At 46.1% G+C, this 24,991-nt stretch overlaps 1 long non-coding RNA gene and 1 pseudogene across 2 annotated transcripts in view; both read right to left on the reverse strand.

The window, feature by feature from the left end:
* LOC309823374 overlaps positions 1 to 20,682 on the reverse strand; it is a 34,933-nt gene extending 14,251 nt beyond the window's left edge. The window contains exons 1-2 of the long non-coding RNA XR_014296821.1: positions 20,583 to 20,682; positions 2,735 to 2,924 (exon numbers count right to left, since the gene is read on the reverse strand). This is a non-coding gene — a long non-coding RNA (uncharacterized lncRNA). The remainder of the gene's footprint in view (positions 1 to 2,734; positions 2,925 to 20,582) is intronic.
* Positions 1 to 24,991, reverse strand: part of LOC309823145 (D-aminoacyl-tRNA deacylase 2-like) — a 382,637-nt pseudogene that overhangs the window by 234,825 nt on the left and 122,821 nt on the right. The gene's annotated exons all lie outside the window — the stretch shown is intronic.

Here is a 24,991-nt window from a genome sequence, read left to right on the forward strand (position 1 = left end):
CTGGCTTATAATGAGCCAAAGCTTGGAGAGTAGGGGAGGAGGAGGAAAGGTTGGGAGCTAACAGAGCCGGCTACCCTTCCCCGGGATGGGTCCTCAGGTATAAGAAGGCAAGTTTCATGCTCCTCACTAAGCATCCCTTCACTTTCTGTGACACAAGTTTTATGTCACTCCCCTGAGGACATGCTCTAGCTGGAACCGAGTGGCAGAACCCTGGGGGCCAGACCTCACTCCTGTCTACCATTGTGCAGCCATTAGTAGACTCTTCTGGTACAACAACAGCTATATCTTAATGCACAAAGAACAAGGGTGCCACTCCCTCCCCCTCAAAAAAGAATTGGCTGAAAAGTTTCTGTTGTTCCTGCCAAAAAATCTATGATGAGCATATCAGAGCCAGCATAGCTGCCATTGGGCTAGCATCACCCCCCTTTCCTCCTCCCTCTCTTCCTCTCCTTTTTGGTCCTTATGAGCTGAGATTTAGCCTTGTCGAGGCCTCCACTTCCCCCTCCCAAAGTAACCTTCATTCTGAAGGTGCCCTGCACTCCAATATGTACCCCTAACATAAAAGAGTTCCCAAAAGTACCGCGGAAGACTGAGAGGCACTAAGAAAACCTGCATTACCCCCTTTAGTAAAATGAGAGCCCAACCCACTGAAGCTGGAAATGGAGGGAGGCTTCCAGACAGAACAGGCATGGCTAATCCCATAGCCTCCAACACCGACTTCCTGAGACTGTCCTTCCTCTTGGAGCTCCTTGCTGGCCTCTCAGGTCAGGAATCCAGCCACTTCTCTTAATAAAATCAAACTCCAGCCCTCCAAGCTGGCCATGGTCAGAGACTCAAAAAAACAGGAGGGGGCTTCCCTGGTGGCGCAGTGGTTGAGAGTCCGCCTGCTGATGCAGGGAACACGGGTTCGTGCCCTAGTCCGGGAAGATCCCACATGCCGTGGAGCGGCTGGGCCCGTGAGCCATGGCCGCTGAGCCTGTGCGTCCGGAGCCTGTGCTCCGCAACGGGAGAGGCCACAACAATGACAGGTCCGCGTACCACCAAAAAAAAAAAAAAAAAAACCAGGAGGATCACTAGGAACCAGGGCAGGAAGATTCACCTGCAGGAGAAGAAATGGCTCTTTGCTTTCAGGCAGCACTGGCTGCTTAGTGACCATTTTTATATTCATCATCCCGTCTGGTTCTCAGCCAAATCCAGGGATACAGGTAGGGCAGGAGTTATATTAATTTTCCAGATGAGGAAACTGAGGCCTAGAGGAGAGAAAGTGATCTTTCCAAATATACAACACATAAGAGAAAGAGTTGATTCTAGAACCGAGGTCTCTAGTCTCTTTCTGATGGTCACAGATGTACTGATACACTAACAGGCTTCAAATGTCTCCATCTTAAGCACTTTATGCATACAGCAGCAGCCCAGTGAAAAGTTCTAAAAGTTGACACTTTCTGAGGACCTAATAGGGCTCAAATCAAGCAGCTTCCATCCTGCAGCTCTAGCCCTCAACCCACGATGGCGCAGTGATATCCTTTGAAATAAATGCTATCTGTGAGGGGCCCAAAGGAACACACAGCCACACCCTGGGGCACTGCAGGCCCCGCTGAGTCAGGAGGAGCATTCCCACGGGTGACCACAGTCGGCTCTAGGCTGTTGCCCTGGGAGACCAGAGAATCAGCAAGCAAAGAGCTGCCCGCCCTGCTCAGCCTCTCTGGGGCAATAGCTTAGCCCCAAAGCTGGCAAGCGCCCACCACTTGGGTGTGACTCGGCTGGGAGCCCGGCCCTGCAAGCCCGTTCAGGCCTCAGTTCCTGGTAACACTCTCATGCTTCGCCCTCTTGCATATGGGAGAAGAGTCATTAATCTGGCAGAAGCCCAACTCAGCAGCTGATTGGAATAGGCAACAGCACAAATGTTCACCAGACCAACCTTTCTTCCATGAGGTTATTCAAACATGAGTTTTAAAGCTACTATTTTAAAGGACTGAATATCAGGTTCATATGATGTGTCTCTTTTCTAAATGAGCACATTTTCTTATTCACAACAGGAATACATTTAGTGCTCTTCTAACTAGCAACCTGGAAAGACACTCCTGTAGATGTTATTCAGCGAGTATTTCCCAGGCGTGCAGTCGCACAAACACGCAATGAGGGGATGGCCACGGCAAGGTGCCGTGCAAAGTGGGATGTAAAAATACCAGCGTACTAACTTCCTCAGTTCAAATCCCAGTTCACCTATGTAATAGCTTTGTGACCCTGGACACGTTACTCAACTTCTCTGTGCCTCAGTTTTCTTATCTGCAAAATGGGGATGCTAGCACCTAGCACACAGATTTATGTGAATTAAATAAGATGGTCATACCTAAAGCACTTAAAACAGTGCTCTGAATATAGTAAACCCTTGATAAATATTAGCCTTTATTATAGGGATGGTTTTACTTAATCCTTTCACCCAAAGAGATGGGAACTATTACTATCCTTACGAGGCAAGTTTCCCAAAGTCATACTGCTAATAAGAGGCAAACTCGACACCCTAAACAGGTTTATCTGGATCCAACCCCATGTTCTTATACACTGCACTGAACAGCACAAATGCCTCCCAAGAACTCATGGTCTAATAAGACATGAGGGGATTAGTATTTGTTTTGTGCTATTTAAGTACCAGACACTTTGTTGGCGCTTTACGTACATTAACCTAAGTAAACAAATAACCCTGGTTCAAATCAAAATGTGTTTAGGGCCTCACCAAGTGCCACTGAAAGTCAGGGGATGGCAAGTGTCACACGGCCAGTCTCTCCAGGCCCCTTGTCTCTCCTCTGCCCCATGACGTCTCTATGGCAACCTCCTGGCTCCCAGAAGTGGCTCCTGCAGGCAGCCATAGCTTTTTTCCTTTGCACTCTTCTGATTTCACCAAATATCAGACCTGTAAGAACAAGCTACACACAAATCAGAGTTTATTCAGATTTCATCCCCCCAACCCCAGCCCCCCCAGATTTCCAACTGTTTGGGGTCAGCTGTATTTTGGTTCTATCCTGAACAACCAGTATGGACTGAAAAATTGTTTTTTTCTTGCCCATCTCATGGGGGCAACTCAATGGGTAAAACAAACTATAACTCTAGGCACTGAACATAAATAATATTAGTCAGGGTATTAAGTACTCAGAAGAGATAAGAGATTTCAAGGAAAAGTTGCCTTCACTAAAACCTAAACACATGGATTTGAACAACCATATTTAAGATGAAGACTGAAGAAATCCATTTGAATGCTTCTATATAAAAATTGGGGAGACAATAAAGTGTAAAGAAGTTTGAAATGTTCTTTTTTGCATAATATAAACCTGCATGTTCAGCCTTATTCAATTTTGTTTCATATATATATATATATATATGTATATATGCATACACACAGGAGCCTACACACCAAAAGCAAGAAATCCAACAAGATGTTAATAGCGGTTACCTCCGGAGCATGGGTTAATGGTAACTTTATTTCCTTCTTTATACATTTCTGTATTTTACAAGTTGTACAGTAAGTCCCATACATGGGAACCTTCTAGTTGCGAACTTTCAAAGATGCGAACGTGCATTCCATCAACGTCAGGTGTGAGTGAAATTGCAGCTTGCCCTCCATCCCCTATTGCTGACGATCCTTCAGCCCTACCACCTCCTACCTCCTTTCCCTCCTCCCATCAGTAACTCTCCTTGCCTGTTCACTGATGCCAGCCCCTGTATGCCAGCTGTTGTACTGTACTAATGTACTTTTCAAAGTACTGTACTGTAAGATTAAAAACGTTTTCTTTATTTTTTGTGTTTGTTTGCATGTATTATTTGTGTGAAAAGTATTATAAACCTGTTACAGTATAGTACTATATAGCCAGTTGTGTTAGTTGGGTACCTAGGCTAACTTCATTGGACTTACAAACAAATTGGACTTAAGAATGTGCTCTCAGAACAGAACTCGTTCATATGTAGGAGACTTACTGTATATGGTGAGGCTATGTTATTTTTATAATGTAGAAAGATACCAAAATGATTATTTCAGTTTTAAATTTGTGCAAAGGAAAACAGATATGTTCATATTAGCAATTAGTATTTTAAACTATGAGAAAGTCTAAGAAGTCAACTGTAATAGGAAAAGTAATAAGTAAGAAAAACCAAGAAATGAGTTAATGAATATGAAGACAGAGTAGTATACAATTTATATTTATAAACTAACTCAGATTTTGCAACAAAGTACTAATGATACATGCTAACAGACTCTGGCCATTTGTATCCATTTACAAAAGGTATAATACTTGCAAATTTATCTCTAGTTTGAAGCAATGGTGTTTAATCTTGAGGAAGGGGAGTCATAGGTCCATTTGAGAATCGAAGAAGAGCTGCAAACAATAAACCTTTCCCCATAATGAGGATAGAAACACACACACACACACACACACACCCCGCAAAGGTTGGCGTATACATTTTGAAGCTTCCTGGTCCCTGAAGCTGATCTACCTCTTCCCCCAGAGCCCATGAAACATAGGTCAAGAAACTCTGCTTCAAGAATTTTCCTTTCCCAATCTCCCCCAAGATTTCTATTAAGAATAATTTCAAGTACAGAAAAAAGTTGAAAGAATAGAGCAATGAACATCCACATACCTCCCACGTAGACTTAGCAATTCTTAACATTTTTGTGATATTAGGTTTATCTATCTACATTTTCACCGAAATATTGGAAACTGTCAACATTAGTAACACCCCCATAAATACTTCAGTATGTGCTCTTTAAGAATAGGGCTTCCCTGTTGGCGCAGTGGTTGAGAGTCCGCCTGCCGATACAGGGGATACGGGTTCGTACCCCGGTCTGGGAAGATCCCACATGCCGCGGAGCAGCTGGGCCCGTGAGGCATGGCCGCTGAGCCTGCGCGTCCGCAGCTTGCGCTCCGCGGTGGGAGGGGCCACAGCAGTGAGAGGCCCGCCTACCGCAAAAAAAAAAAAAAAAAAAAAAAGAATAAAGATGTTCTTCTTCATAACAAGTGTATTACACCCAAGCATATTAACAATAATTCCATAATATCTATTACCAAGAATTTTTTTAATAATCACAAAGAAGGTGAAGTCCCAGGAGAGCATAGAGACCTGGAGGTGATAATCTGCAAAGATTGTAAAAACGCTGTCCCCAAAAGAGAAATGTGCAAACCATCTCTATTTTGGTCCCCAGCACGTCTAGAGGCAGTAGCTGCCCTCCTCCACTGTGCCAGGCCCAGGCAGATCATTTGGCCCAAGGCCTTGGAGAGAAGAAGACCTCAGTGGAGCAGCTGCCTTGGTCTGTGGCATCCCCCCACCAGGGCCCACATGCTCTGACTTGGGCTGGGCGGCAGACACAGATGCCCCTCTTTTCCTTCTCCACCACAGAGAAAGCCAATAACCCATTTCATGGTGTCTTACTCCTCACCTGCCAGCAACGTAGCCATCAACAATCCCAATCAATTCCTGGGCTTCGTCTTTCCCTCGTTCTCCTGCCCGCTCTCCCAAACCTCCAGACAGCCAGCAGGGTTGGCTGAACTCAGCCAGACCCAAAAGACCTGGCTCTGCTGCTATTAATCCTCTCCATTCAGACTGGACTTATTTTATAGTGATTTCTAGATGCCAGAAAATTGTAGAGTTCAAAAGTTAAAAAACAAAAACAAAACCACTCCCTCCCTGCCCCACTATAACCTCCACATCAACTCCCAGTACAAACGCGTAAGATCCCCTCAGCCCATGGAACACAGCTCTGTCTGTGGTTATCCTTTTGACATGGTTATATAACTAGGGCCTCCCCCACTAGACTGAGCTCCTTGAGAAAAACAACCCTGTCCTTTTCAACTTTGTATCCTCTGTGTAGTGGGTTGAATGGTGGCCCTCCAAAAGATATGGCCATGTCCTAACCCCATCAGTACCTATGAATGAGACCTTACTTGGAAAAACAAGGGTCTTTGCAAATATAATTAAAGATCTCCAGATGAGATCGGCCTGAATTATCCAGGTCGGTGGACCCTAAGTCCAATGACAAGTGAGTGTCCTTATAAGAAACACGTAAAGGAGAGACACATAGAAGGAGGAGAAAGCCACATGAAGCTGGAGGCAGAGCTTAGAGTGATGCAGCCACAAGCCAGGGAATGCAAGGACCACCATGCTGGACAACACAAGGAAAGATTCTCCTCTAGAGCCTTTGAAGGGAGAGCAGCTCTGACAATGCCTTGATTTCAGGCTTTTGGCCTCCACGACTATGAGGGAATAAATTCCTGTTGTTTAAAGCCCCCAGGTTTAGGACTTCCCTGGTGGCGCAGTGGTTACGAATCCTCCTGCCAGTGCAGGGGACACGGGTTTGATCCCTGGTCCGGGAAGATCCCACATGCCGCGGAGCAACTAAGCCCGCGCACCTAGAGCCCACCGTGCCACAACTACTGAAGCCCCCACGCCTAGAGCCCATTCTCCACAACAAGAGAAGCCACCGCAGTGAGAAGCCCATGCACCGCAACAAAGAGTAGCCCCTGCTCGCCACAACTAGAGAAAGCCTGCATGCAGCAATGAAGACCCAACACAGCCAAAAATAAAATTAAATTTAAGAAAAAAAAAAAAGCCCTCCAGTTTATAGTAATTTGTTACAGCAGCCCTAGGGAACCCATATATCCTAGTAGCACTGTCCCTGATAGATAGTTTGAATAAAGCGTATTTGTTGAAGAATTGAAAAAGCTGAGGATGTGGTTTTATACCTTTTTTCATATCGTATAGACAAGGAAGCATCTCTGAAGGCCACTGGAGTCTGGCTAACAAAGACCAAAGCATCGTTATTCTGGGGTCCACTGAACAATTTGTCCCTTAATGAGGTGTTTTAATCTCACTTTATATTCATTGTTCTGCCCTCCTTGATTTTACTGTAAGTGACTGAACTGACTTCTGATGTATTGCCAGCACACCATAAATTGTGAGCCTCTTTCTTTAAGGCTGGGGATGGGAGGAACTAACTCTATTTCCCTGTTCAGTTATTTCAGGCAAGGGTGGGAGCAGCTTTTCTGTGCCAGCAGCATCCTGATTGTGATTCAGGATGTACGGCCTAAGGCAAACAGTTCCTCTTCAGATTCAATCAAATAGGAAGGAGCAAAGGCCCAAACAAGAAAAGCTGGGTTCTCTTTGTGTGCACAGCCAAGGGGTCCTGGGAAGCTTGCGAGGGATGACGCCCTATCTCAGGCTTAGCGCGACTGAACTGAAATGGTACTCAGGAAACTTCTGCACATATTCAGAACATGTTTCCAATCCCCCCTTACATAATCACATTCTGGACAATCTGAAAATCCACTGCAGTGGAAGTTAGTTGCAGGCTATAAGGACACAGGCTAACCAGAATTAAAACCTTGCTTTTATATCTCTATGCCTTGGAAAAAATTCTGCATGCAACTACTTCCATGCTGTTGATTGTGGTTTGTAAGAACCGAAGGATGGCTTCTGTGGACATTCTGTTTGTTGACACATGGTGCAACTCAGAACTGATTTTTCACTCGGTAAGTCATGACCCTTTCAAGGATTGAGAAATCGGTTTCGTGAGAGGTACAAGCAATTTTGCTCAAATGAAACAGAAGAGAATAGAAAATACCAGCATGTATCCTGCATAGTAAGGGTAAGCATTGTCCCATGAAATTTTGCTTCGGTTTCATAGATATGTATATGTCACTGGCTTATGAGAGAAAAGGTACTCCTTGCTGTGAGTCATAATCCAAAAGAGTATGAAAGCCACTGTCTTAGAGGATCTGCTGCACCAAACCATAAAGCACTCTTTCCCGTCTTCTACGTCCCAGTTCTTGAGAGCACTGTTTGCAGTTATGCTGGGAACTTGATTAAGAGAACAATTCATCACACAGCTCATGAGAAAGGAGCATCCATTCCCCTATTGCTGTGCCTTCTGCCTTCAAGCCCCAGCATTCCCGAAGCCCAGCTCCCTGCTCCTGGGTCCTCCTTTCTACACCGTGATAGAGCCTCACCTGGCTCAATTCCATCTTCCTGGGGCCAACTCTTCTTCTCCCATCGTCCTAGAAACTCCACAGCTTTTCACAATTATTCTGAAACAGACTCAAACGTGGAGCCCCTAGAGTCTTTGAGGAAGAAGAGAAACCACCTTGATTCCTTCTCTAACCATCCCTTGTCTTTCTATACCAGTGTGTCCAATTTTCCCTTTTGCCCTTTTGCCAGAAAGATGGTCACTCTGACCCCCATTAAAGATTCTCTCTCCTTCACGAATTTGCTGACTCTCCTGGACCATGGTCCAATACCTCGTCAGATGTCCCAACACTGTGCCCAGTTTCCTACAGCACCTGCCTCATAGATCTGATACAAGCTTTCTGATCACGTATAAAGGCTGTAACTAGAGCTTTCTGATCACATGTAATTAAGAACTATAACTAACTAGCTTAGCGGAGTAGTATAGACTGGAACTGGTACTTTGGCATCAGCAGAACTGGGTCCAAGTTTTGGTGTCGTTGCTCTGCTGGCTGTTGACCTTGAGCAAATTGCTTAATTTCTCTAAGCCTCTTCTGTAAGTAAAATCAAGATAATACTAACACCTATCTCAAGGGAGTTGTTGAAGCCTGTTTTTTTGTTTTTTTTTTTAAGATTGATTGAAGTTTCTGTGATGAATTCCTCTTGCGCATCTTATGAATGGATTTCAAAAAATGTCTTTATTCTTTCAATGCTTTCAGGAATCTATATTACCTGAGGGAAATGTAAAAAATGGAGACTTTCTGAAAAATACGTATCGTCTAACGAGTCAAGCCATTCCTGACGCCTTACAATTACAAAAAAGTAAAAAGAAAGGAACAAGGAAGGAAAGAAGGCAGAGGTAGAAAATTCTCCGTATGGTCCAACATCTTGCGTCTGTACCACAGGGATCTTCTTGCATTAACACCAGACCAGGCTCATCTTTCTGCCAGCGGCATCCTCTGGTTTGGTGGGTCTGTAAATCTGTTTCAGTACAAAAGATCCACTTAATGGAAAGCAAGTGTGTTGAGGAAAAAACTGCACTCACATTTTCTTGTGCATTCTTTATGCAAAGAAGGAATGATCCAATAACCCAAAATAACCGAAGGAACTGCTCTTTGTGTCTGGAATTGGTCTTTCTTCTAAGGTGGCCGTTGATGATGTGGCATAAAAAAATAAAAAAATATTCCGTTGATTTTAAAATGGTTTTTACAACCTTCAGTAATGCATCTGTAGCACACCAATAGGAAAAATACTAACACTTCATTTTTTTAAATGGTCAAAAACATCAACAGATAATTCAGAGAAGAAATAATGTTTCTCATAAATATATTAAAGTGTTTAAGCTCACTAATGATCAAAGAAACATGCAAAGGCAAAACTGAAACTCATCTGCGCTAATCAAATTTGTAAATGTTGAAAAAGATAATTAATGTTAGTGTAGGAATAATAAACCAGGCATTCTTCTCTGCTGATGGGATAGAAAGGGTAATCCTTTCTGACAACAATCTGGTAATACAAACCAATAACTAGAAGTTCTGTAACCTTTGAATAGTAATTTAAATTCCATGAACACATTGAAGGGAAATAATCAGAGATGTAGGCATGAAGACATGTAGACCTATGTACAAAAAGTTCTCATTACAATAAGTTCTGTAATAGTGGAAAACTTGACGGCAGCCTACGTGTCTAATAAGGAAATTGATAAATTAGACGGCTCATCAGTATAATGGAATCTTATACAGCATTATGTTTTCAAAATTTGTAATGGCGTGGGAAACTGTGAAGTGTAAAACTTTGCACATAGATGGCTCCTTATTTGATAAATACACAGATAAAAGAAGGTTAAAATAAAATGTACTAAAATATGAATAGAAGTTATCACTGGATGGTAGGATTCTAAGGAAATTTATATTTTATATATTCCCAAACTCTTTAGACTGGGTATGTATAACTTTTATACTTATGTGTTTGACTCACCACTATGTTCTACCAGAGCTGTAGCCAGGGGGAGTTGACCTAAGCATGGACATTTAGCTGTCAGTTCCAATGTGCTGGATGGTTGGAGGATGCATGTATCACAAGTGATCCCATTGCGTAAGGGGTACAACACATATAGAGATGAACAATCTGAAAATGATGAATCAAGCAATACGGGATTCTGATCAGAGCAAAGCCTTCTACATGGTAAGTACTCAGTAGACTACTGAATTCAGCTTCAGTAACAGATAAACAGAACAAGCAGTAAATGCTACTGGAATCTGATGAACAAGAATCCTGTGGCCTGAAGAAGAAAAAAGAACACAGTCAGGGAAGGGGCTGTGGTAGGGCTGGTTCTTGCATTGGAGCTGCAAGGAGGCGTAACTGTGCAAGTGTGGAGGAGGGGGAGGGGTGATCTGTGGGAGAGACTGGCATTTCTCCTAGGCATCCCAGAGACAGGGTCCAGGCCCTCACTGGTCTATCAGTTTCCGCCTGCTCATTTCAGTCATGTTACAGCCTCCTTAAATGTTCATCTTTTTCCTGGATCGGGAAGGAACAAATGGAGGCCCAAGACTGCTAGGTCATCAGTCAGTGGCCATCGCTGTACCAGGCAAGGTGATGGCCTCTGCGTGTCCCACCCCTTGGTCCTGGTTTAACTGAGTGCTGGTTAGGGAGGATGCCAAGGAACCAGTCATCTGCACCACACTTTACAGAGTAGCCAGCTCTTCCAACAGAGGGTCTTTCCCTTAATCTCCCACTGGCCTGGGTAGGGCTCTCAGTTTACAGTTAAGGAAATGGGGGCTCACTGAAGTGAAAGGATCTGTTTAAGTTCAGAGCTAGCTAGTGATAAAACCAGAGCTTTAATTTAGTCTGGTGCTTTCCCCCTGTACTACAGGACTAAGTTGTGATAACGTTCCTGGAGAAATACTCTTGGGGTAGAAGGCGTTGACTACCTATCCCCCCTTTGCATGAGAACAAAGAAACCCTTCCAACGCTTGTCAGCACCTCCTCTGTTTCTTGAAGTCCTGGGTGCGCCAGCACTGGGGGCACCAGAAAGTAACACAAATAAAATGTAAAATATGGTAGGGGAAGAGTTCCAAAGGGAATGATCAGAATCCACTCTCTGCCTATGTTTTGTGGGCAGATAGGAACGCTTCCTGAGGGATTCCTCTTTGCTTCCATCAAATTCCCATAGAGATCTGTGAACCCAAAAAGACTGAGAATTACCGAAAGATCATTGCAACAGAACCAGGGTGGGATTCTACGGACCCTAAATTCAGCTCTGAGCTTCCTGGTCACCAGGGGAAAATCAGCAAAGTAATGATAAGGCAAGGACTTTCTACTACAAAAGAACTTTTTCACCACCAAACTATAAACACACACACACACACACACACACACACACACACACACACACACATACATACACACACACACACACATTCTAAGACAAACCAAAAGCCAAAATAGAACTCATGCTGTCCACCTCATGGAGTTACAAGGCAAGGACTGGTCAGGAGTCAAAGGCAGTTCTTTAGAGTAGAGGGGTTTAATTGTTTGGGTGAAATTTAAGAATCCGCATTAATACAGTCACAAAAATTCACAAGGCTGTCCAAGACATTGTAAATACTCAAAGATGGAAAACTTGAAGCCGGGGGAAAAGAGACTTGCCCCAAATATATTTGGAAAACCATAGCTTAGTATCTACACCAACATGCTAGAGGTATTCATCAAGCGTTGCCCCAAAAATGGTCCTACATGATTCACTTCTATAAATAGACATAGATTTCATATTAACATTCAAATAAGGCTAGAAAGCTGAGGAAGATGTCTTAGCCCTATGAAGGCTCTGGCTGCCGGGCTTGGTTTACTCTGTTGATCTGTCTACGGTACCTTCCTTCAGAGCTAGTGCTGTGGGGAGGAACTGCCTCCTTCCCAGGTCTATTTTTCCAAATCCAAAATTAACAGGATCCTAATAAATAAAGAGTTAGTGAGTAGAATTGGGTTTTTGGTTTTTGAGGGGTTTGGGATTTTTTTGTTTGTCAGTTTATTTCTTGTTTTTTAACCCAGGCATTCTCTTTTCCTCATTTTATTTAACCCTGGAGAAAAGAAGTTAAAACACATTCCTGGAGAAGGCGGCTAAACCACAAAACCTCCCCCAAGGCCTAAATCCCTCCTCTGTGTTGGTTGGTCTGAACTCGTTGGTTGGTTTAGAGTGAAGGGGCTCTTTCCTCTGGGGCCTTTGAAATAGCCATAATTACTTCAGTGAGGTTTATGACACAATGGTATCATGTACAGCAAGAGTCAGCAAATTATGTCCTGCGGGGGATTCATTGTTGCAACAGAGACCATAGGTCCCACAAAGCCAAAAATATGTACCACGGGCCCCTTTCAGAGGAGGTCTGCCAACCCCTCCACACCCTCTCAACTCCATCCCCAGCACCGCCCACCAAGAAGCAGCCTTGAGTTTTGATGGTCACGTGGGCCTTGGTGAGAACAAGGGCTTGCGATTTCTTCTAGAATACTGCCTGCAAAGAATACCAACCTACCGAAGTGGACTGTAGGGACAAGGGTTAGAAAGGTGACCAAAAAGAAAAAATGAAGCAAACAGAGAAAAACTCCCAGTATCAGAGCACTCCCACCGTATAAGATGCTGTGACTGCTGCTCCTTCTGTCCTCCCCTCCCCTTCCCTGAACCTCCTGGGCAACTGCTGGGTCTGGTCCCAGGTCCCTCTGCAGTCCCATCACATTGGTAGTTTGAGATCAGCCATGATAGGAGTATTTATACCACAAGAATCAACAGAGGCTACAAATCGGAAAACCCCTCCACACACACCAGCCCCCATCTCCCCAAGAGCTGATTATGAAACATTCCCCAGTATAAGTATGCATTGATACATATCATTTTACATAAATGGTACCATGCATGCATGGTGAGGGATGCTGGGGGCTACGCCCATCCCAGCCCCCAGCTGAAGGAGTGTTGGCTGCTGACAGCTCACAGCTAAGTCTCTCTCTCTCCAGGAATTGCCTGAAGCTGAAAGAAGCTGCCAAACCCCAGGTCTGCTCCCTTCCCGGGGGCACCCTCTATGCAACTACTAGGGTGAAAAAGCCAGATCCGTCTCAACTCAGAACAATCCCAGCTCCAAAGTTCCCCTTGGGTTGAGCAGAGGCCTCTGTTGCAACTGCCTCAGAAAGAGAGGAAAAGACAGAGACAAAGAGACAGAGAGACGGAGACAGAGAGATTGTGAGGCCCAATTGCCCACCACCAGATTCTCTCTTCTTCACCTTCTCTTGTCTTGAGTGATCTGCTTCAGTTCATTTTTTCATTTGCTTACGGTTCTTTCTAGAGTATTTTTCCCAGACAGTTGCCTGGATATCTGGGTGATATTTTTATTTATTTATTTGTTTACCCTGACCAGCAAGAAGTATTTTGGCTTGCTCCAGTGTTTTGTAGATGTCTTCAAGTTCCCATTATGGTAAGTGAGAAACATGACACCCACCTCTTTTCTTTTCTTTTCTTTTGTAATTAATGTTTTCCTCTTTGTAGTGAAGGGGGCAAGAGGTTCTCTTTACACCTGCTGTTCAAGAATTTTATCTGGATGGGCTTAGGTGTGTGGCTTTCAGTCCTAGTGACCCCATGAGTTCTTTTTAAACCAAAGACTCAGACCCGAGTCTTTTTCACTTGGGGAAGTAATCATCTGTCATTTGTCTAATTATTCCCTCTCCTTCATGTGTTTATTTTTCTCCTCCTCCCAGAATTCCTATTACTGACATCTTAGGTCTCCTGGGTCCAGCCTTCAGGTTTCTGATTTTGCCCTCATGATTTCCATCTCTTTGTATTTTTGTTCTGGGCATAGGATGCTCTTGCATTTGATCTGTCAAGTCCATCTCCTGATTTAATTCATCCAGTTAGGAGTTTCATTCAAAATATGTTTAGTTCCAGGAAGTCTTTGTTTTCCTTTTCTACTGTGTTTGAAGGTCCTTGTTACTTCTGCTCAGGCTGACATTCTAGCTGTTTGGTGGGTTCCTCTCCCTCTGTGCCCCCTGATCCCTCTTAGATGCACACTTATTTTTTTTTCTATCTGTTCTTTGAAACTCAGGGCCAGCTCTGTGAATTCCTTAGGTGACATTAGTCCTGTGAGTAGTTGCATATAGGGAGTCGGTCTCAATCATGGCACCAGGAGGGAGCAAACCTCTCAGTTCCACTGTGTCTCCAGGTTCAGCTTATCCTCAGCAACCTGGCGGGAGGGGGGTCAGTCATGAGTGCTGATGTAGCCCAGGACCCACCTCAATTAGAGCCTCATCCCCAATCTCTCCATCCACTGGCTCAAAGGGGAGAAAGCCTTGCCCTGACTCCCTTCCCCAAGTCTCTAACAGAGCCTCACCTGCCCTTGCTCCTCCAGGCTCCGCCCCCGTCATTCCCATTGGCTGCCTCATCAGGAGAGCACCAAGTTGGAACTGAGAGTCGAAGGCAGCCAGGGCACCATCATATGAAAATTTCCATCCCACGTCTTAATGTAAAAACAGGAAAAATTTGATCTGCTATCCCTGGCAAGTGCCTCATTTACTTCTAAGACGATTAAGCTCTTTGTTCTTGCTGGATTTTGGGGGGGAAGTCCTTCAAAGTTGTGTGCATTAATTAAATATTTTTGAATAATTGGATTTACTTTAAAATTGCACTCATTGGGAAAGTGAGTGAAAAAGGCAGATTCCAAAGTACATACATATGTGTATGTATGTGTGTATGTATCTCCCTCATCTGTAGAAATAGGAAATACATCCAGAAAAAAAGTTTGCATGAGGGCTTCCCTGGTGGCACAGTGGTTGAGAGTCCGCCTGCCGACGCAGGGGACACGGGTTCGTGCCCCCGTCCGGGAAGATCCCACATGCCGCAGAGCGGCTGGGCCCGTGAGCCATGGCCTCTGAGCCTGTGCATCCAAAAAAAAAAATTTGCATGAACAAACGCTAAATTGTTGTCCCTAGATGGTGAATTTATAATTTTTATTATCTTCTTTTTTCCTATCCAGATTGTCTAATATTTCTCTCTTATGAAAGGTTAAAGAATTATTCTGTTCAATTGTTAATTCAGCGAAATATATCATAAAATGTTTGATGCTTACAAGCAATTTTAGAGTGTAAGGAGGGAGATGGCAAGCAGTCCTTGGCCTCTCTCCACCTCTATGTCTGTACAATGAGAGCCCCTCTTGGGAACTCCATGCTCTCAGCGGACCCACCAGGCTATTAGTAACCTGTGGGGGCAAAGCAGAACCACAGACAGAAGCTTCTCACCAAGAGTCACCCAGGATGGTCCCCACCTAAGATACACTCAGGCCAGGAATGGGCTTCAGAAGCAAAGCTCAGCCACCCCTGATTCCCCTGGTCTCCCTGATTACCTAGTTCTGGCCCCAATGGACTGGACAGTCTCTCAGAGCGGAACCACTTCCAGATAACTGTCGCATCTCCAGTTCCAGGAACACTGTCTGGCTCTTACTGACCACTCAGTAATACGAACCAGAACGTCCATACCAGCTAGACATCAGCCCTGATCTAAAACAACTTCTGAACAGGGCTGACCCTCTGGCAGAGGCTGCAACCCCATTGCTCCAAGCCACATTTTATGGAGTTCTTTTAATAGTCTCTCATGTAACCCATAGCCATATCATAAAACACCCCATTCTGTACATCAAGTCCACTGACTTCTTGAGCCCTAATTAGCACTGGGCTTTTCCCTCTGAGGGTTGTATTACGGTAATATTATAACCGACAGAAATGGAATCTTTGCTGGGGGCAGTCAAATCCTTCAGACTAACTGAGCTTATGCTGTAGTCACAGTGTCACGGTGTGTCACCCTTTCTCTGAAGTCCCTTTGCCAGCTTCCTATGAATCTCCCTCTTCATCTTTCCTTCCTACCCCTCCCCCTCTCTCCCCAGGGGTCCCTTCCCCTTCCCAAGCTCCTTTCATCTCTTTCAATGACATACAGCCTCAAGGGCTTAGATGTTTACCTGGAGTCACTGGACAGGATAGCCCCAACTCACCTCTGAGAATAAATTTAGCCTGTGGGTGATATCCCAGATGGAGAGGTTATCTTTAGCCTGGCAGAGGAGGGGAGTCAGTCTGGGCCATGATGTGAAACAGCAGAGGTGGAGAGAGGTGGGCAGGGGGAAGGAACGGAAACTAATACTCAAGGGTGGACAACAGCGAAACTCAAGTGTACTCAAGTGGTGGAGGAGGAAAAGGTGAAAAGTCGTGGTATGCCTCCTGAAATATGAGGCTCCTCCAGGAACACCCTGGATTAATGGTCTGTTTCATTCCGTCCATGAACTAGGAAGCACTTTAACAGCAGAAAATATGGCTACATTATGGGCAGGCAGTATAAAACCACAAGCACTCATGTTCTTTAGAAAAAGCAACAAACTCAGCAGGATCGGTGGTTTTCAAGTTTCCCCATTCATATCTGTTTACTACTTGTTCATTAGTTTTGTTGCTAAAGGTTTAAGAGGTAAGAAAAATGCATGGAAAAAAATTTACATGGAGAAATTACATTACCTGAATTAGGGGAAAAGCCACTATTATTCGATTTTAAAGGTCTTGGCTAGGAAAGAACTAGGACTCCTCTTCCTGAACAACTCAAGAAAGACTGCAGACTTTTCCCTAGAGAGATTGAAATAACTTTCCTTCCTATCATCCTGATATAAGAAATCCTCCCTTTTCACTCTCTAAAATCTTTCCTGCCATCGTTTATATCCACAGCCTCTTATCTGACCTTCCTTATAGAACAATCAGCAGAATCTTTCATCAAAACAACCAAGCACTTGCTAGTTATTATTAGGGGGAATCTAGGTCCTAGTTTGCGCCTGAGCTGGAGTCTGATGTGTCCAAGCACATCTGACAACTGCATGAGGGACCAAGGGGCTCCTGGGAGGGAGGGCGTTCTGGGGCAAAGGAGACCTGAGGGGGCCCGGGTTGACCCTGGAGGACAGTCTTGTTCATTGGAAGCAATTCATCCCAAGTACGCCTTGGTTAAACACGTTTTCGACTCATATCTGAGTTTTATCAAGAGCATCAGGACCAGAAGGGAAAATGGAAAAGACAATTTTGTTGGAGTTTTATGGGAACAGAGTGCAGACGGTAGAGCTTTGGGGCCACGCTACTGGAATGTCACACGGAGGGGAGATGAGCAAAGAGCCTTCTTCCTCATTCCCCAGAACTCTGGCTGCAGCGTGCCTAGGGGCAGCCATCAGGAGCAGGCCCTGGGGCTCTTGGGCTGTGCAGAGAGCCGGAGATCCCTTGCCCTAGGTACCTTAGGGTAGAGTGCCACTAAGAAGTCACACTCAGGCAGTGAGGCCTGGGGCGCTCAGCTTCCTTTACCAGGTACTTATAATTGTCACCTTCTGTCCTTTTCTTGTCTAGATTAAAGGATGCCAGTTCTGTCAAGCAGTCTATGGAGGGCATCTTTATTTTAATGTCATATGAGTGCATTCTGGTCCTCGTTATTTAACTAGAAGTTACCTTATTCACTTCTGTGACTCTCCCTCCTACCAGTCTATAACAGAGTACAAATAACAGGAGATTTGTAAATACTTTAATGAGAACCTACTAGTAAATAATTTGCTGGTTTCCATCAGTTATACTCCTTAGGATCCACCCTGATTGACAGCATACTGGTACTTGCTAGAGATGGCCTAACACTTCCTGCCCTGTGGCCAACCATGCCTCTTTGGATCCTTTCTCCACTACCCGTGGGCCAGATCAATCTTCTTCCGTATAGTATTTGAGATATCTACATTTTGCTACTACACAGTTTTTTTTGTTTGTTTGTTTTTTGTTTTGTTTGCGGTACGCGGGCCTCTCACTGTTGTGGCCTCTCCCGTTGCGGAGCACAGGCTCCGGACGCGCAGGCCCAGTGGCCATGGCTCACGGGCCCAGCCACTCCGCGGCATGTGGGATCTTCCCAGACCGGGGCACGAACCCGTGTCCCCTGCATCGGCAGGCGGACTCTCAACCACTGCGCCACCAGGGAAGCCCTACTACACAGCTTTTATTACTCAACATCACTCAGAATGGACAAGACTAGTTCTCCAGTTCTCAAGCTCAGTGGACATTAAACTTCTTTTCCAGGGTGTCAACAACCGTACCAACATCACCAACACCTGCAAGTGCACTGAGTATGTCCACAATAACCTCATTAAGTCATCATGAAAAAATACAAAAATATTGTATATATGTGCACACAGCATCTTGGGAAAAGAAACTCTTAACGATGGTTGCCCCTGGGGAGGGAGGTGATGAGTTGAGGAGTCTATGCTGGAGGCAGAATTTTCATTGTATACCCTTTTGAATCACTTCAAATTTAAATCATGTGCATGTGGTACTTTTCCAATTAAATTTTTAAAAAGCTGGTTCTAAACAAACAAAAATACAACAAAGAACGAGAGGCAGCCCTGACCCCCTTAGCAGTGGTGCTGACAGGTGCCCGTAGTTATGCCTTACCCTTTGGAGTCAAATGTCCACCACCATGCCACTGGCCCCATGGAAAACCTCACTGAAATCAAGACGGATTATGCAATGAAGTGCCTGGCTCCGGTCCCTCACAGCCCTTTCCCCATAACTGGGGCAACAAGACTTCCTGCTATGCCCAGGCTCCAGGACTCATCCTACTCCCAGTCTGGAGGGATTTTAAGGGACTCGGGGTTTGGGTGACTCTGCCTTTGTGTTCTCTTGGCAGAGTTGGTCCAGACCTTCTCTGGTGGGGACACATATCTCCATTTTTAGCTTGCTTGATTATGAAATCCATCGAGGGGTAAATGAGACACCTATGAGATCAGACGCTTTCTCTCTTTCCCTCATTTATTCACCAAATGCAGTTAGTAAGCACCTCGTATGTGCAGGATATTAAACCAGGCCTGGGGCAGAAGCAGGTGAGAAGGGGAGGAATATCCCAGTGCCCTCCAGGAGTTCACAGTCTAGTAAGAAGGACAGATGGAGGCCAAACTCCCGAGCTTTACTGCATACAGGCAAGCGTGAGAGACAGGAGGAGGAAGGATTGCTTTCAGTCATTGGCAGGAAAATAAGGAGCCGCCAGGAGAGCTTTCAGGAGGGGATGACACTGTTCAGACTTGAAAACTGTTAGGATTACAGCAGTTGCAGATAGAGCCTTCCAGATCAAGGAAATGGCCTGGGAAGGTGACCTTCTTTTCACGCAGTATGAAGGTTCTGCACTACTGCTCTCCCATTCCTTGGAGAAAATACAAAATGGAAGGTGAAAGGAGCTGGGCCTGGAGAACTCAGGACGGCAGAAGAAGTTCTTTCCGTTTAAAACTGCCTTCCTCTGGCCATCATGCCTGTCTTGTGAAAACCTACTATTTGAGCCCAACCCTCATGATGCCCGCCCCACCTGCAGACAGTCCACTGTCCACCGTCTTTCCCAGGAAGGATAGGCCATCAGGCTGCTGCACTCTCGTTGCTCCCTATCTATTCTAGAGCGTCAGGGAGATTTCGAGGTTAGGTGCCCAGGCTCCGGGGCCTTTCTGCCTGGGTTCAAATCCCGGCTCAGCCACTGACTTCTGAGTCATCTCAAGCAAGCCACTGGCCCTCTCTGGGCCATAGTTTTACCTTATGTAAAATAGCATAATAATGGCAGCTCCCTCCTAAAGTCGCTCTGACCCGGTAAACAAGTTAATGCCGCCAAGGCGTTAGAGCGGCACCTGCCTTCCTGCCGGCCTCAGTGTCTGCTACGTATAGTCCCAGGGCTGCTGTTACACTTTACTGGACTGTCTGTCCCTGTGGACATGAGAACTTTGAGGGATAGGACCGCCCTCTTCATATTTGAATCTCCCCCCACGCCAAAACCCCCATGCTTAGAGGTGTCCGGCAAAGTAGGTGTTCAACAACTATCTTGAAGGGACGAACAAAATACGCTCATGAAAAGGAAAAGAAAAGTTGAAGTCCAAATGCAAAGACAAAACAACGTAGGTGAAATGATGGAGAAGGATCTCAAAAAGTAAGCGCAGGGGATGAGAATACACCACACTTCCAGGGGAGAAAAATCCCCATCATCCCTCTTCTACCTCTTAACACGGGGATTGCGCATTTTTATTTGAATGGTATTTCTCTTCCTTGCCAGCATCCCTGGCCAGGGCGCTCCCTTTCCTCCTCCCGCGCGGGGCGGTTCTCCCCTCCCCCGCCCGGGCCGGGCCGCGGCCGCAACCCTGACCTCGGCTCCCACGCGGGGCAGCAGCCGGGCAGCCGGCGGGCGGGCGGGGCAGGAAGGGGGAGACGCGGCTCCGGGCACCCGAGATCCTTAACTACAGCTTCCAAAGCCCTGCTCGATCCTAATCAGTGTGGGAAAGGAGCGCGGGCCGGGCCGCCGGCCGGAGCCGCCGCCTCTTTTCATAAACTTTATCGCCGCGCGCAGCCGCTGATAAACCACCGTAAATAAACGAGCGCGGGGTGTGCGGCTGCCCCAGGCTGCCTGCGCCCGCCCGCCCGGCCCCGCGGCCCCGGGGGAAATGAATCACACGCCGCCCGCCGAGCTGGACAGAGTTCCCTGCTCTCCTCCTCTGCACATCAGCGCCATAAATCATAGGACGTTCCTCCCCTCCCCAGAACCCCTTCACCTTTTGTTTTATGGATTCAATAAAAAGTCCAGGAGTTTTCTTTCCGGCTGCCGGGCCACCCCTCCTCGTCCGGGGAGCTGAGTGTGTTGTCCTGGGTTATCCTCTTGCTTCAGGTCAAGTTCCTCGGGCCTGGGTTGGGCTTGGGCCTGTGCCTGTTTGCACAAATCCCCTTTGGCTCCTGCAGGACCGGAGAGGGGCTGGAGCAGGGGAAGGGAGAGTGGGGAGGTGTCATCTGAAGTCTCCGGAGGGAGACGTGATGAGAACGGGTTCCCACACAAGTGGCCCTGGACACGTGTGTGGATGGATAGCTGGCTGCGGCCATGTCCTAGTAGGATCCCTGGGCTCTGGGCTTGTAGAGGATGTAGAAGCAGAAGGACTAGGGTCTGTGCACTATCCTGATTGCAAGGACGGGATGCAGCCCTCTCCACTCAATGAGAGTGTGTTCAAAAGTCCCTTAGATGCTATTCGGCAAATCTTTTTTTTTTTTGCGGTAAGCGGGCCTCTCACTGCTGTGGCCTCTCCCGTTGCGGAGCACAGGCTCCGGACGCGCAGGCTCAGCGGCCACGGCTCACAGGCCCAGCCGCTCCGCCGCATGTGGGATCCTCCCGGACCGGGGCACGAACCCGCGCCCCCTGCATCGGCAGGCAGACTCTCAACCACTGCACCACCAGGGTAGCCCTCGGCAAATCTTTTGATCTGCATTCTTTAGTTCTTGAAATTTGCCTTGGGGTCCCACAAATGAACCATCGGTACAATTTGGAGATTGAAGTTTAAGGAAGACTGAGTAGGAAGGAAGACAGAAAGTTGTGATGTGGAGAGCAGCCTGGAGCACACAGCTCAGTCACAAGACCCAAGTCTCCCGCCCAGCGCTGCTACCTCCTGGCTCTGGGCCCTCAGGAAGCTGCCCCTTTCTGGTTTCCTCATCTGTCTGTCTAATGAGTGAATAATATCTTAAAGCATCCTCCAACTTTCCTAGTCTGTAGGAAATAACATCTTTCTTATGAATCACTGCATTTCTGAAGTGTCTTATCAAAGGTCTCTCTGAAGAAACACTGTTAGGTCCGCTTGGAAGACACCGGGGCATGGCCAGTTTCTGTGACTGACGGCTCGCTAGTGACATTAACACCAGACTTTACCCCTCATGGAGGTTAGAGAAGTCCAGGGTCCCTCCAGCGAGAACAAAGTTTGCCTCTGGGGCAGAAAGACATTTAAATATCTTTAAAGATCAAACCCGGCACACTTGAACAGCATCAGCTCACGGCCTCTCTGGTCCCCTGACCTGACCATGGTTCTGCTTCTCACGGGAGGGACTATTTAACTCGGAACATTTAACCTGGAAAAGTCAATGTTTCCCTCAGTGGGAAGCAAGGCTGGGGAGGAAAGGAGGTTCTGATGGCAGCTCTGGGAGAGCAGAACCTGCCGGGCGTCCTGAGGAGATGCACTTTGGTTTAACGCTCTGCTCCCTCTCCGGGGGGAAGTGGGTCGGGAGCCACGCCTCCAGCTGTGGCCAAGAGAAGGGGCTCACTCACGAAACAGAAATGGACAAGGGCCTCCTTCTTCCAGAACTCCTTTCTGACACCACAACGTGTCCCAAGGGAGCGTGTAGCCCCAGACAGGGTTCACTTCCTACTCCCTGGACAGAAGGCCACTCAGTCTCCTTTGCCTCATTTACATAATGTCAAGAAAAATGAATCTTATTGAATTGGCATTTGTTTAAAAATATTGGCAAGGGGTTTCCAACTGAGATGGGAGTTGATTTCGCAGAAAGGAATGAACATTCGCTTGATCACTGATTTATTATGTGAGTGTGATTAAGCCTCAGTTCTAAGCTTCAGTTTTCCCATCCATGAATCCTGATGATTTTTAAGGTTTCTTTCCACTCTGTCTTTGGGACTCTAACATACGTGGGATGATCATGGGTAGAAGTAAGATTTTAAACTTTCCAGAAGAGAGGTAGGTAAGGGAAACTTATCTAAATATGACTCGTCCACGATTGTTCTTGCTTTCTAGTTTTTTCACTGTCATGGAGGTCAGCAACAAAGAGGGGGAAAAAACTCACAAAGATAGGGCTGCACGTTAAGATTAGGCTAATCTGCCAGTTATTTTACAAGAATAGAAGCCCTAGGGGAGTGGTTTTGAACTTTGTACAGTCACAGAACTTTGTAGAATTTGATGAAAATCTCATGCTCCTCCCTCTCTCCTCCCCTCCCAAATGTGCATACAAAGTTATTCTTGTCTTTGCAGGTCATTTCAGGGGTTCACAGACCCCTGAAGTCCCATCCAAGGACCCTGTTAAGAATCTCTGCTCCAAGAGGCTAATAAAATATTGACCCTGTGTTTCCTTATCTGTAAAAAGGAAATACTATTCACATCCAACTAGCTTCATAAAGGAGAATAAATAACCTGTGCTGTTAAAACATTGGTTCTTTGGCTGGCAAGCATATAATATTGATGCAATCCTATTATCGTCATCTGCCACAGTCATTCCCTATTCTGCGTCGTGGGGTGTAAATTTCCTTACAAGAGAGAAGCTGCCCTGTCTGTGAAATTCCCAAAACAAGGCCTTCTGGTAAGCCAGCACTGTAAGTCTTCCCACTTGGCTATTAGAAACCTAATGAGTCCCCATGGAGACTAAAGGGAAGGCTGGAGGGAGCTCTGCAGGCACTCGAAGGGCAATAATTGCTGGGGTAGGAATGCACCAAAGGATACCTTCCCGGCTTTGGAAGTCAGTGTAACTTTCCTAAGACTATTTCTTTCTCCCAGAGTAGGTTGTGATACTAGAGAAATTGACTCATTGAAACAAAACCAACGTATAGGGAAAAGGCTTTTGAGGAAGTTAGCTAATACATTAGAATCAATCCATTTGGTACATGGTTGAGATTCCATGGTTCTTAATCTTCCTGGATTCACAGATTCTTTGAGGATCAGATGTAAGCTATGATTCCTGGCCCCAGAAAATACACAGCCACTGGACATATACTCTCCCTCAGTTATACTTACAATTTAAGAAACTTACAGAACCTTGCAGGTCATCTACAGACCATTAGATTCACGGAAGCTGCACTCCACCCCTTTAAGACCTATTCCGCCTTAATTGTTGAAGACTTGGGATCCGTAGATGATTCCATCTTGACTTCAGGGCCAAGCCTTTGACCATTTCCTCAGAGCCTCTGCAAACAGAGGAAGGAGCAAAGTGTTCTTCCCACAGCTGCTGTGAAAATAACTAGACTGGAGACACTCAATGTAGGTTGTGTTTGGAAAGTATAGTCCCAACAGCAGCTCTACCAGAAAATGGCATGAAACTATAACCCGATGGTTTTTTCCTGGGGGATGGGGAATGAGCCGGGATGGGAGGCCTGCATAGTACAGGATAACGAGTAGGGTATACTCAAAAAATGCAGATAGCACAATCCCTGGAGAATTGAATGCTAAGGGTTTCAAGAAAACCTGGATGAGCAGCAATCTTCCCTGGGTGAGAAGTGGTAGAGGAAGCTATGCATCTTTTCAGCAGACAGAGGGGCTGTTCCTGCAGCACCTGTGGCTTGCCTTACTGTGGTTCATAAACATTCAGTGCCCTTCCCTGGGAAAAGCTGATCTTTCTCTTCCTCATTGCCATTGACCTTGGCCATGTGATTTGCCCTGGCCAGTGAAGTGAGCAGGAAAGGCACCCATCACTTCCAGGCAGAAGATTCTAGAGCCAGCTCGAGGTTTATCATGCACTCTTCTCCGTCTGCCACAAGACTGGCCATATTCCCAGTCTACCACTCCATCATCCTGGTCCCAGAGTGAAAGTGACCTGGAGCAGTCCTGCTGTCAACCTATCAGAGACGTAAGGCAAGTGAATGAAAAATGCTTGTATGAACCATTGAGATTTTGGTGTTGTTTGTGACTGCAGCAGAGCCAAGCCTAACTTACTGATACAGCACCCTCCTTTGGAAAGGAGGAGAGACGGGTGCTCAGAATGGCCCTCACTAAACTGCAGGACTGCTGATGACACCACCAGCCAAGGTCAACAGGGGTCATGTGCACACTCCTCACTCTTTCCATCCTTCCCTCTCCCTGACACTGTTCACAGCACCCTCTCTATCCACCATCACTGACACTCTAGAGCTCATCTAAGAGCCAGTAGCCCAACATTCATGCCCCCTGCAGTGGGTTGAATGGTAGCCCCCAAAAGATATGTCAATATCCAATCTCCCAGAACTTGTGAGTGTGATCTCATTTGGAAAAAGGAAACTTGCAGATGTAATTAAGTAAGGATCTCTAGATAAGGTCATCCTGGATCACCCAAGTGCTCTCTAAATCCAATGACAAGTGCCCTTATAAAGATGAAGAGGAGAAAACAGAGGCAGAAATTGGAGTGATGTAGCCACAAACCAAAGAACATCGGGGGTCACCAGAAGCTAAAA

Source organism: Grampus griseus (genome assembly GCF_964374135.1).
Source record: "Grampus griseus genome assembly, chromosome: 5".
NCBI lineage: Eukaryota > Metazoa > Chordata > Mammalia > Artiodactyla > Delphinidae > Grampus > Grampus griseus.